General features: G+C 33.1%; 1 protein-coding gene across 1 annotated transcript in view; it reads right to left on the reverse strand.

Moving 5' to 3' along the window:
- The window catches only part of DNAH14 (dynein axonemal heavy chain 14), a 347573-nt gene that overhangs the window by 237287 nt on the left and 97165 nt on the right, over nt 1–13121 (reverse strand). The gene's annotated exons all lie outside the window — the stretch shown is intronic.

Consider the following 13121-nt stretch of genomic DNA (forward strand, 5'->3'; position numbering starts at 1 on the left):
ATAAATTGGTTTCTTTTCCATGTCTATTTTATGAGTTATATGCTTTTTTCAGTTCATCAAATCTATTTTTTAAGGAGTTTTCTTCACATAATTTCTGTTTTTCTTTTTCCATACCCTTTTGCAAAGATCTCATTTCCTTTTCCCATTTTTCTTCTCTCTTTTAAGATAATTTTTGAATTCTTGTTAAAATGATGACCAACTCATATCACCTTTGGGGGCTTCATTCTTCTGGGATTCAGTGGCTCACAATTGTACTTGTATTTGTATTGGTTGTCTTACATATAATGTGCTGAACCACTGATTTTTACCTTGGACAAAGTAACCTAAAAGCCTTGCAGTAGATTCCTTGGTGCGCAGATGCCACCACGCTTTAGCTCCCCACCTCAGCTCCTTGCCCCAAGCTCCCTGTGCTACAGTCTGGACTCAGCAGCCTCTCTCCCTGCCCAATTGAAACAGACCTTTTCTGAAGTTATTGCAAAGTATCTTCTTCTGGAAATATTTGTGGGTTCTGTCACTCCAAAACCAGTTCAGAGGCTTAATCTGCTATTAATTTGAGGAGAGTTTGAAGGAACACAGAGATGTGTTTACTCTATCTTGGCCCTGCCCTCCACCCTCTATAATTTCAAGAGATTTTAACTTAAATAGCAAGTTTCACTAATTACACCTTGGGGGTAAGTACAATCATAATTTTCACTATCATGTTGTAATAATAAAAAGTTTACCAAGCCTTTATAAAAAATGAACATACTTTCCTTCTTTTTTTTCTTCCCCAGGAGTTTTAAACTCATCCTTGTATAAAAATAATCATAAAAAATAAAACTCAATACTGGCCAATTACTGTAAACCTCTAAACTAACAGATAACCATCTCTTGAAGTATATTATTTTATTTTGCCCATTAAGACAAGAATAAAAATTTAAGACTGGAGTTTGTTGAAACTAAGTTGGCTCAAGTTGTAAATTTATGCTATTCCATGTATAATTTCACAATTTTCACAAGACAGTAACAACAAATGACATTTTGGATTTTTGAAATATAATAAAACTTGTACATGCATTTAACTGAATGGCAAATAGCATAAATTTATTTGAATGAAGCTCTGAATCCTTTTACATAGAAATCACTTCATTTTATTGCTTTCAGCATTTTATATTGATCATATCTAAAATTCAGTATATATTATCAAACATGGAACAATTATATCTAATTAAAATTACTAACACTACTGGGGCTGCTGCCGCTGAGAGAGAGAAAAAGAAAAAGAAAAAGAGAGAAAGAAGGGAGGGAAGAATGAAGGAAGGAAGGAAGGACATTTTATTTCTCTGCATTAATGCCAAATAATGAATATATTTTACTTTAAGTTTTGATTTATCACAATTATACAAATAGAAGAGCACATCACTTAAAATAAAAGCAAAATAAATCTGCTCACATTATAATAATATTTCATCTGAATCTATACTTACAATGGAATCATAATGAATCTCAATTGTCCCAAGGATCACTTAGTGGGTAAGGACATTAAATTACAGGGCCAACTGCTTTCAGTTAGTCAACTGCTAAAAATTTAAAATGATTATCTTGAATTTTTTGTCTTTATAAGGGACAGCAACCCTTATACACATTAAAATCAGGGACTCAAGATAAAAAGCAAAAAGTGATTTATTACAATCTCACGAGAAAGGCAACTCCCAGCAGACAAAGTTGCAGTAGAGGAGTGCAAAGTGCAAACTGCAAAATACATGATTATATAGAACAAAACCAAAAGTCTATATACCCTTCTCCCCAACTTCTCCCATTGTCTAGGGGAGTCCAGGCTTCCATACTAAACACAAAAATCTATCACAGAAACAAAAGAATATTATTAAATAACAGATTCTTTACCCATTAAGTACTTAAATGTTAATTAAAAGGTGGGAGGACAGGAGGGAAATGTTTATCTAAGATAATGGAACACCTGTAGCTTTTAGCTATAGTTCAACTTATTATTGCAAAGTCTCAAGTCACCATTAAGACATAAGTAAAGGCCACATTCTTATGAGAGGTCTTCACTCAGTTTATCCCATTTACCTTTCTTTTAAAAACCATGAAGATTTTATGAAACATGGAAACTCCAAACATAACTTACATTATGTGGTAATGAAATTATGAATGTATATTCTATATATAAGTCCAAGGACAGAATTTTAGTGAAATTTAAAATAGATAAAAGAGAAATGGATCTCAAAATATAAATTTTGAGATCCATTTCTCTTTTATCTATTTTAAATTTTGGGAAGGCAAATTCTCCATCCCTTCTAACTAATCACAGGGGAAAGGTCTGCTATAGTCTATTATCAATTAATGTCTAATTTCCAGCTTGGGATGGTGAAGCAACCCTCCCACAGTAAAAGCCTTGGGTGAAAGCCCTCAAAATTCTGATTGGCTCTCTTTGTTAAAAGGAAAAGTCTTTGTGTCTTGATTAATGAGGCAAAACACAGAAAAGGAAAATTAAAAAAAAAAAACATTCATTATAAAATATGTCAAGGTAACGACATGTTCACTAGCTGATCACTGGTTAAAAAATGGGGTTCAAAATGGAAGTAGCTTTACTAATAAAGCTACTTTATTGAGTATTGAGATAAAGACAATTCAGATAGATACACATCTAAGGGAATGAGCCATTGAGTCTCACTTCTTCCCTAATTGTCACATCCTAAGAAAATGATAAAGGGAAAGGGCTTCTATGTTGCTGGCTAAACAGTTAGGGAATGAACTGCTACGATTGGATGGCAAGTGATACAAATATGCAGTCTAATACTCCCCCCCAAGAGCCTCTCTCAACACTAATTGATAAGCAAGACTGACAACATGGGGTCACTGAACCAGCAAAATTTTCAATAACTAGAAATCAGCCAAATTCATCATGCTCTCGAATGCTATCTACAAGATGACAAAGGAGAACCTATGAGAATGTGTGTATTCTAATATCATCTTGATTTGATAGGGAAAAACAGAAGGAAAAAAGGCAGCTAGCTACTTTGAGCGACTTAAGTTAAATAGACAATATAGAGGGAAGAGCAAGGTAGGCTTATCTATATTGTCCAGAAAGTCAGTCTAACACGTTTTGCTTTTAAGTTCTGCTTTGCTATAGCAACATACTGGGATCTAATCAAAGGACAGCAAATTAAGTTGCATGAATAGTTGCCTACCTGTACTATTCACAGAGCCATCTGTAGAGTTTTACAAGTTCTCTGATTTACAGAAACTATTTATTATTGCAATAACACACCATAACTCTAATCATCTTTTAAGGGAAATTGTTAGTTTAAAGAGATTGGTAAGACTTTACCAATTCCAGAGTAAAGAAGGAGCAGAATTTTAAATTAGTCAATCAATAAATATTAATTAAGCACCTCTTTTTAAATTAATTGTCTTAAGAAGATTCCGAAAATCACCTGGCAGGATAAGATACAAGACACTGAGGTCCTTTCTTTTATTTATGTGCGTGTATGTATTAATATTTTCTCCATTACTTTCTTAAGTTTTTTTTTAAATAATAGTTTTTTATTTTTCAAAATAAATGCCAAAATAGTTGCAACATTTACCCTTACAAAACTTTGTATTCAAAATTTTTCTCCCTATCTCCTTCCTCCCCTGAACAGCAAATAATCCAGTACAGGTTAAACATTGCAATTCTTCTAAACATATTTCCACATTTATCATGCTGCACCAGAAAATAAGACCAAATAGGAAAAAATAAGAAAAAAACAAGTAACCAAACAGCAAAGGTCAAAATACTATGTTGTGATTCACATTCAGTCGCCACAGTACTCTTCTGGTGCAGAAGGCTCTCTTCATCACAAGTCTTTTGGAATTGCCTGAATTATCTCATTGTTAAAAAAAAAAAAAGCCAAATCAATCACCATCACATAGTCTTGTTGTTGCTGTGTACAGTGTTCTCTTGGTTCTACTCATTTCACTTAGCATCAGTTCATGCAAATCTCTCCAGAGCTTTCTGAAATCATACTGCTGATTATTTTATAGAATGATAATATTCAATTACATCCATATACCATAAGTTATTCTGTCATTCTCCAATTCATGGGTATTCATTCAGTTTCCATCAAGAAGGAAATCAAGAAGGAAAATAAAATGCAAGCAAATAATAACAGAAAGAATGAAAATACCACATTGCAGTCAACACTCAGTTCTCACAGTTCTCTCTCAGGGTGTAGATGACTCTCCTCATCACTGAACAATTGGAACTGGTTTGAATCTTCTCATTGTTGAAGAGAGCCATGCCCATCATAATTAATCGTTATATAGTCTTCTTGTTGCTGTGTACGATGATTTCCTGGTCCTGCTCATTTCACTTATCATCAGTTGATGTAAGTCTCCCCAACCCTCTCTGAAATCATCCTGTTGGTCATTTCTTACAGAACAATAATATTCCATAACATTCATATACCATAATTTACCCAGCCATTCTACAACTGACGGGCATTCATTCAGCTTTCAATTTCTTGCCACTATAAAAAGGGCTTCCACAAACAGTTTTGCACGTGTGGGTCCCTTTCCCTTCTTTAAGATCTCTCTGGGATATAAGCCCAGTAGAAATACTGCTAGATCAAAGGGTATGCACAATTTGGTAACTTTTTGCGCATAGTTCCAAATTGCTCTCCAAAATGGCTGGATCCATTCACAGTTCCACCAATAATGTATCAGTGTTCCAGTTTTCCCACATCCCCTCCAACATTTGTCATTATCTTTTCCTGTTGTCTTAGCCAATCTGACAGGTGTGTAGTGGTATCTCAGAAGTTATCTTAATTTTCTTTTTTTTAATTTTTAAATTAATTTTATAATTATAATTTTTTGATAAACATATGCATGGGTAATTTTTTACAACATTATCCCTTGTACTCACTTCTGTTCTGATTTTTCCCTTCCCTCCCTCCACCCCTTCCCCTAGATGGCAGGCAATCCCATACATGTTAAATGTGTTATAGTATATCCTAGATACAATATATGTGTGCAGAACCGAATTTCTTGTTGCACAGGAAGAATTGGATTCAGAAGGTAAAAATAACCTGGGAAGAAAGACAAAAATACAAATAGTTTACACTCATTTATCAGTGTTCCTTCTCTAGGTGTAGCTGATTCTGTCCATCATTGATCAATTGGAACTGAATTAGATCTTCTCTTTGTCAAAGATATCCACTTCCATCAGAATACATCCTCATACAGTATTGTTGTTGAAGTGTACAGCGATCTTCTGATTCTATTCATTTCACTCAGCATCAGTTCATGTAAGTCTCTCCAAGCCTCTCTGTATTCATCCTGCTGGTCATTTCTTACAGAACAATAACGTTCCATAACATTCATATACCACAATTTACCCAACTATTCTCCAATTGATGGGCATCCATTCATCTTCCAGTTTCTACAAAAAGAGCTGCCAGTTGTCTTAATTTTCATTTCTCTGATCAATAGTGTTTTAGAGCACCTTTTCGTATAATTAGAAATGGTTTTAATTTTTTTCTTCTGAAAATTGTCTGCTCATATCCTTTGACCATTTATTAATCAGAGAATGGCTTGTATTCTTATAAATTTGAGTTATTTTACTGAGGTGTTTTCTTGAACTAAACTGCCATTAATTCCAATTCTGCTGCAGAGAACACAGATCCATTGGGTTGGCTACATTGTTCAAATGCCAAATGTACACTTGACAAAAAGATTATTTTATGAAGAACTCATATAGGGCAAGTACTCACGAGGTGGTCAGAAAAAGCAATTCGAGGTCTCTCTTTAAGAACTTAAAATTCTACAGCATGGGAGATACTGGCAGAGTATTGCTGAGTATAATGTGCTCTCACACAGAAGGTTCCATGTTCTAAGAGCAAAATATAATTGAATTAGCTCAGAAGAAATAGAATCCACCTTAAATGTTCATAGGGAGTATTTGTGGCAGAGCATTCTGTGGCAGAGCATTCTGAACTCATGTAGGTCTGAACAGCCACAGTCAGACACACTGTAATTGAACTCTAACATAGTGATGTCATTTTGGTCCTCTTTGAGAATAAAGAACAACTTACCAACCACCTACTACAAACCAGGTACTGTGATAAGGGTTGGAGACACAAAGAGAGGTAAAAGGAGCTCCCAATTTAAATGGCTAACTAAAAGGAGCCAAACCACTTAAAGCCAGCATAGATACTCCAATTAAAAATCTTAAATTCACATCATGCTGAACCAAGGACCAATAAATCCAACAAGAAACTATTCAGTGATTTCTTCTAACCTAGAAATATGCAAAAACTAATTCAGTAAGAAAGGAGGCCACTAGCAAAATATATGTAAGTTAGAAACCTTTCAAATTAATCAAATATGGGTCAGAGACACATATAGCTTACAAGGTTGTGCCCAAAAGCACATTTTGTATAAAGGACCCATGGAACACATAACGCCCCAGACTAAAATAGAAATTCTTTTTTTTTTCCCCTGAGGCTGGGGTTGAGTGACTTGCCCAGGGTCACATAGCCAGGGAGTGTTAAGTGTCTGAGAGCAGATTTGAACTCAGGTCCTCCTGAATTCAAGGCTGGTGCTCTATCCACTGCACCACCTAGCTGCTCCCTAAAATAGAAATTCTTAAGAGTGACAGTATCTATAGTGACACATCTCTGAATTGTAGAATACCTATGAACTCTGTCTTGAGAAGCCCCAGAGGACTCCAACGATCCAGCTTAGAGACACTCATAGAGCAAGGGCAGGACCAAAGGGATTCATCCTAGAAGGCAGAAGTCAAAATAAAAATCCAGAGCATCCAGGGTGAAACCAAGCAGGGCCAATCACTATAACTAAAAGCAGAACAAAGATAGATTACTTAAATTGTTCAGTCATGTCTGACTTTTTATGACCCCATTTGGGGTTTTCTTGGCAAAGATGGTAGAGTAGTTTGTCACTTCCATCTTCAGCTTATTTTTACAGATGGGGAAACTGAGGCAAACAATTGTAAGTAACTTGTCCAGGATCACAAAGATAGTAAGTGTCTAGGGTTAGATTTAAATTCAGGTATTACTGAGTCCAGGTCTGGTGCTTTATTCATTGCACTACTTGGCTGCCTGAGAGCAGAGAGCAGCTCTGGCATAAAGCCTCACTTCAAGAAGTAAAAATGGAGAGAAAATACAGAGCAGAATAAAAAACTATTGTGAATTTAGAAAGCCCCTAAAGAAAGAGCAAATAACTTTGTAACAATTGAAATTAGACACTCAAAGGAAAAAAAAATGTTTTAGACAAGGGCTTTATGAATATCTACCAAAAATAAAGCAAGAGATGCAAAAATGAAATAACTTGGGAAGAAAGAAGCACAAAAATAGTTGAGAATAAAAAGTGGTAAACCTTACTCAAGAAATGGACTCATTATAAAGAAGAATAGAATAAAGATAAATCAATCATTCCATGAATGAACAAGAAAGATTAGGACATAATCAAAAGACTAAAAAAATAGAAAAAAAAAAATTTAAGCTACCTGCTATCAAAAACAAGTAATCTGAAAAACAGGTCAAGGAGATATAATTTAAGAATCATTTGATTTTTGAAAAATCATGATTATACACAACTCCCTCCTTAACTTGGATGTTATTGGACAATTTTAAGAAACTGTCAATTAAAGCTGCTTATATCTTTTAGACTCTCTCTCTCTCTCTCTCTCTCTCTCTCTCTCTCTCTCTCTCTCTCTCTCTCTCTCTCTCTCTCTCTCTCTCTCTCTCTCTCTCTCTCTCTCTCTCTCTCTCTCTCTCACACACACACACACACACACACATACACACAAGAAAATACTCAAGTTCAGAAAGTAGTAGTTCAAGTACCAAGGATAATACAAGGATCAAACCCTACTTAGTAGGTTCACACAAGGCCTTGCAGCTTCTACTGAAAACAATTTTATAATACATTATTCCAAGAAGAATTTCAAGCATTTTTGATGAAAAGATGACAGGAACTCTGAAATATAAATGCAAGCATCTAAGGAAATCTAGAAAGCTAAATGTATTAAACCAACTGTGTGTGTGTGTGTGTACAAACATGTAGCTATATACATATCTGTATATAGATACATGTGTATATGTATATAGTATAGCTATAAATATTCGAATATATAAACTTACTATTTCTTATAACTGGATATGAGAGAAGAAGAGTATATATGTGTATTATACATATATATGCTTGAGTTTATAAACTTGCTATTATAACTATGATATGAGAGATTGGTATGTGTATGTATGCATAAATGTATGTATATATACACACATATAAGTATATATATACACACACATATTTTGTGTGTATATAAACACACATACATACATACACACATAGGAAAGGATAGGGGAGTTTGCACACAATGATCTTCACTCTATAACAATTGTAGCCACAATTGGTATTTTAAGACACAAAGGAGTAAAGCCAAGATGCTAGAGAAAAGCCAAGGAGTTGCTTGAGTTCTCCCCAATTTCTAAATGGAACGAGTGACAGATCCCAGAAAAAGACTGAGTAAAACAATTTTCTAGCTTATTTTATCTTGTAAGGACTTCAGGAAAGGTGTCTCTCACTTGGTTAAAAGAAGAGCATGGCCCAGAACAGGTGTGGTGCAGGAGATCTAGTAGGAGGCTTTTAGCCACAGCATAGATCTATGGCAGAAGCCCTGCTGTCCTGGATTAGCTACCTAGTGGCTTAGAAGGTAAATTGTGAGTCTGTGAGCACAACAGACCAGGCCAACCCATCATAATGGGATGCCCAAAAGCATTTCAAGAGCTAGTGTGGAGATCCCCCTGTCCATCTGCAAAAGAAGTTTGGGAAAACTTTTCTGTGCCCTGGAAGCAGAGTTCAACTTTAAAATATGAACAAAAAAGTAAAAAAAAAAAAAAGCCCTGGCCATGGAGAGAGAAAATCAGAACACAGACTCAGAATAAGACAGCAAAGTCAAAATGCCAACAATTAACTACCCAGGAAAAAGGAGCAAAAAAGATCAATTACAATTGAGGGAAAGAAAGGAGAGAAAAAGAAAAGAAATGGAAGGAATTAGAGTAAGCAACGAGGAAACAAAACTATCACTCTCAGTAGATTATATGATGGTATTCTTAAAGAATCCTAGAGAATTAACTAAAAACTATATTATTAAACAGCAGGCCTCAAAAACTATTTGATACTGACTAAAAATTGAGTGGTGGATCAGTGAAATAGGTTAGGTCCACAAGATACAATAGTCAATGACTATAGTAATCTATTGTTTCATAAACCCATAGAATCTAATGTTTTGGATAAGAACTCACTATTTAACCAAAAAATGCTGGAAAAACAGGAAAATAGTATGACAGAAACTAGACACAGACTAACATCTCATGCTTTATACCAAGATATGGTAAAAATGGGTTCGTGATTTGGACATAAAGAGTGGTACTTTAAGCAAATCAGTAGAGCAATGAATAGTTTACCTTTCAGCTCTTTGGAGAAAGGAGGAATTTATATCTACCTAAGAAGTAGAGAACACTATGCAAAATAGATAATTCTGATTATATTAAATTAAAAAGGTTTTGCACAAACAGAAATAAAGCAGTTAAGATTAGAAAGGAAGAAGAAAGCTGGAAAACAATTTTTTACATCCAGTATTTCTGATAAAGGCCTCATTTCTAAAATATAGAGAAAACTGATTCAAATTTATAAGAAAACAGGTCATTCTTCCATTAATAAATAGTCAAGGAATATGAACAGACAATTTTCAGATGAAGAAATTAAAGCCGTCTATAGTCACATGATAAAATGCTCCAAATTACTATTAGAGAAATGTAATTAAAACAACTCTGAAATACCACCTCACACATATCAGATTGTCTAAAAATGACAGAAAAAGATAATGATACATGTTGGAGATGATGTGGAAAAACAGGGACACAAATGCATTATTGGTGGAGTTATGAACTGATCCAGTCACAATTTTTTTTATTTTTTATTTTTCCCCCTCTTACTTTCTATTGGAAAAGAAAGACAAATTGTAACACACACAAATACAAAGTCAAGTAAAAAAATTGTCCTCCTTAGCCCTGTCCAAAACCATGTTTTTCTATACTTTGTGGCTATCAGGATATAGGTATTATCCTTCATCAGTGACTCTATGGAATTAAGGTTGGTCACTGCATTGATCAAAGGTCTTATAAATCTTTCAAGATTGTTTATGATTTTGTTGTTAATGTATAAATTGCTTTCCTGATTTAGTTTATGTCACTCTGTGTAAGTTTGTATAAGTCTTCCTACACTTCTTTAAACCATCTCTTAGGTCATAAATTATTCCATTATATTTATTTGACATAATTTGTTCAGTCTTTCCCCAATTGATGGGTACTCCCTTAACTTAGAATTCTTTGTCAATACAAAAAAAAATGCCATAAATAGTTTTTCACATTTAAGACCTTCTTTTCTTTAACTGCTTTGAGAAAGAGTCCTAAAAATGTTTTGAGTTTAGTTTCAAATTGTTTTCCAGAATGGGTACACCAGTTCATAACTAAACTAATGGTATTAATGGCTTATTGGGTCACCTTTGTCAATCTGATTCCTGTGAGGTGAACCCTCAGAATTAATTTTTCTCTAATTATTAGTCGTTGGTAGCATTTTTCACATAACTATTGATAATTTGGATTTTTTTTTCCTTAGAAAACTTCCTACTTATATTCTTTAACCAATTGTCAGTTTGGGATTGACTCGTTCTTTTATTTATTTTTAAAAAAATTTTAATAGTTTTTATTTACCAGATATATGCATGGGTAATTTTACAATATTGACAATTGCCAAACCTTTTGTTGTTGTTCTAATTTTCCCCCCTCCTTCCCCCATCCCCCAGATAACAGGTTGACCAATACATGTTAAATATGTCAAAGTATAAATTAAATACAATATATGTATACATGTGACTCTTGCTCTTAAAAATCTGTAACCAGTTCCTTAAGTATTTTGGAAATAAGATTGTCATAAGAGAAACATACTTTATTCTCCAGTTAACTATTTACATTCTAGTCTAAGTTACATTGAATTTGTGTTAACTTTTTAAAATATCACATCATCAAAACTATCCGCTTTAATTATCTGTGATCCTACCTTGCCTCTGGTTATGAGCTCTTTGCCTATTAATTGATCAGAAAGGTAATTTATTCCATGATCCTCTAATTTATTCATCTTGTCACTTTTTACTTCTGAGTCATACTAATATAGAGCTTTTTATGGTACACAGTGAAGTTTTGGTGTATACTTAGTTTTTGGCAGATGGCTTGCTAGGTTTTTCCTGAAGATTTTGTCTGATAAGTTGGATTCTCTGGGTTTTCCAAATAAAGTTACTATATTCATTTGCTCCTATTTTCAAATAGTTTATAAAATATTAATTTATGAATTATTCTTAGAATATTTAGAAGAATTTTTTTGTAAATTTGTCTGGTCCAACTTTTGTGCATTCATGCATGTGTATATGTGTTGTATATGTGTGTGTTTATAGTTTGTTCAATTTATTTTTCAGAGATTGGATCATTTAAATCACTTTTTCCTTCCTCTTAAAGTAGAAATTTTATATTTTTGCAAATATTCATCCATTTCATTTAATTTGTTAGTTTTATTGTCATATAATTTTCTTTTTCTTCATTTTTGATACTAGGATATGGTTTTCCTATTCCTTTTTTAAAAAATCAAATCAGGGAATGATTTTTCAATTTTGTTCTTTTATATATTAAGTAGATGATTTTTTTATTTTGTTTGCAATTTTATTAAACTTATTTTTTGACTTTTAGAATTTCTATTTTGATGTTGGAGTTTTAGAATTCTTCTTTTTAATTACATGCTCAATTCATTAATTTGTTTTTATTGCTTTTGTTGACAAAAAAAAAAATCTTTAGAAAAAGAAAATTTTCCCTAAGAAATGCTTTAGCTACATCCCAAAAATTTTGATGAGCTGTTTCAGTGTTATCACCACATTAAACAAAATTATGTTTTACTTCTATGGCATGTTTTTTGATCCCCCAATTAAAGATTAAGTTATTGAATCTCCAATTAATTTTTATCTATTCTTCAATAGCCTTTAATAACAACAATAATATATATATATATATATATATGATATTGTGGTCAGTAAAAGATATATTTAATATATCTAGGTTTCTATATTCATCTGTAAGGATTTTATGCTCTAACAAATTGTTCTTTTCTGAAAAGATGCAGCTAAGAAATATATATGCACACATACTTTTCTATTTTCATTCAATAATCACCATCTAACTTTTCTAAGTTTTCAAAAATCTATTCAGGTATTTACTTTTTGGTTAGATTTATTTAAGTATGAAAATAGATATGTTGAGGATCTTCATCATTATAGTTCTACTGCCAATTTGTACCACTAGCCCATTAATTTTCCTTTAAAATATATATCTTATTTTTACTGCATGCATTTTAAGTATTAATATTAATTACTTATCTATAATAGAGCTCAGCAAAATGAATCTTTCCTGTTTTTCTTTTTGAATAAAGTCTTTTTTTCTTGCTATTGTCTTAGATGAGATCATGATTACTACTCATGCTTTTTTGCCTTCAGCAGAAATACAATAGTTTCTCATTGTAATTCTGTATGAATCATGTTTCAGATGTATTTCTTATAAACAAGAATTCATTCTGCTACTATGCTCCATTTTAAGGATTAGTTCATCCTATTTACAACTGTGAATGCCAATTTGTATATTTTCTTTCATCCTAAACTCACAGTTTTTCCTTTCTTAGTTTCCTGTTCCTTTTTTATAAAGAAGATGGTGAGAGAAAAAACTGACCTTAATACCAATGCTCTATGCTTAATGTTTTACTACTCCCATTTCCATCTTCTCTTTCATTTGTCCAATAATCAATCACCCACCTTTGCTCCCTTCCTTCCTTCCCAACTGGTCTTTGGGATTGATTCTCCAAAGTTGGAGATTTTTTTTTTGTTTTTGCACAGTGCTAATCTTGTCCCGAACATATTTTAATATTATTTCCTGTCTCTTCTTCCTATTTCCTCTCCTCTCTCTATGGTTAGTAAAATTTATTTCACCCAACTTTGTGTGCATTAAATCTTCTGTTTA

Source organism: Sminthopsis crassicaudata, chromosome 4, assembly GCF_048593235.1.
Source record: "Sminthopsis crassicaudata isolate SCR6 chromosome 4, ASM4859323v1, whole genome shotgun sequence".
Taxonomy (NCBI): domain Eukaryota; kingdom Metazoa; phylum Chordata; class Mammalia; order Dasyuromorphia; family Dasyuridae; genus Sminthopsis; species Sminthopsis crassicaudata.